Below are 1,098 nucleotides of genomic sequence, written 5' to 3'. Positions count from 1 at the left end.
AAAGGAGTCCTAGTCTCTTTTTTAAAAGCGTGCTCGCGGAGGTACTCGCGGTGGTACTCGCGGAGGAGTGGAGTACCATCGGAGGTGGGCTTCGAGTGAGAAATTTTCTTTGGTGGGGATGAAAGGTGCGCGCGCAACAACACCACTACTACCAATAACAATACGTTCATACTACTACTACTACTACTACTATTACTACCACCGGTAAAGAGAGTGCAGGGGTAAACCCTGCAGACCACTGTCCACTCTCCTCGACCCTCTCATTCTCTCTCTCTCTCTCTCTCTCTCCCTCTCTCTCACTCTCACTCTTTCTCTTTCTCTCTCTTTCTTTCTATAGCAACCCCGAAACCTGTCGAAGCGTCTTCCGAACTGGCTACACCGAACGAAAGCGTTGAACGAAAACGACGTTCCGTTGCTCCTTGCTTTGAAATACCTTCGAATACGTTTCCAAAAGATATCGTTGATATCGAAAAGCTTTTTCTTCCGATTTCAACACTTAAACATTCGTTTCCACTTTCTCTCTCTCTCTCTCTCTCTCTCTCTCTCTCTCTCTCTCTATTTTATTTTCATGGTTGTATCTTATCTTATCATCTCTATCTTGAATTTATATAAATAAAATATAATCATACTTTCATAATTTAAAAGTATCATCGATAATTAAAGAAATAAGAATAGATATATTACTTGTAATACTTAAGAGATGTGGTTATGGTGTCTCGTAAAAATGTGAAAAAAGTTAACTCGTAAACGGTAGAAACTATCCGCAAGGCGCATTGTACCGGACATAACGGATATAAAATAGTATTGGGCGTTGTGAGAGAGATAGAGAGAAAGAGAGAAAGATAAAGAAAGAGAATATCCTAGGTGTTATCTCTTTCTCTCTTTTAACGGAGGGATGGAAAAGGAAGTCCGAGGAGGGGTAAAAAGAGAGAAAAAGAGAGAGAAAGAGAGAGAGGGTAGAAGGGGTTGGAGGGGACGGGGGAGGGGAGGCGGGGGGTTGCAAGGAAGACTCGAAGACCATCAGACTCCTTGACGGACGCGAGGATCAATATCCTCCGATACCATACTCCGAAAGCTATATACGAACCCATTTCCACC

The sequence above is a fragment of the Polistes canadensis genome, unplaced genomic scaffold, assembly GCF_001313835.1.
Source record: "Polistes canadensis isolate GaletaPanama2010 unplaced genomic scaffold, ASM131383v1 scaffold_23, whole genome shotgun sequence".
Lineage (NCBI taxonomy): Eukaryota > Metazoa > Arthropoda > Insecta > Hymenoptera > Vespidae > Polistes > Polistes canadensis.
Note: the sequence above shows the minus strand (reverse complement) of the source record.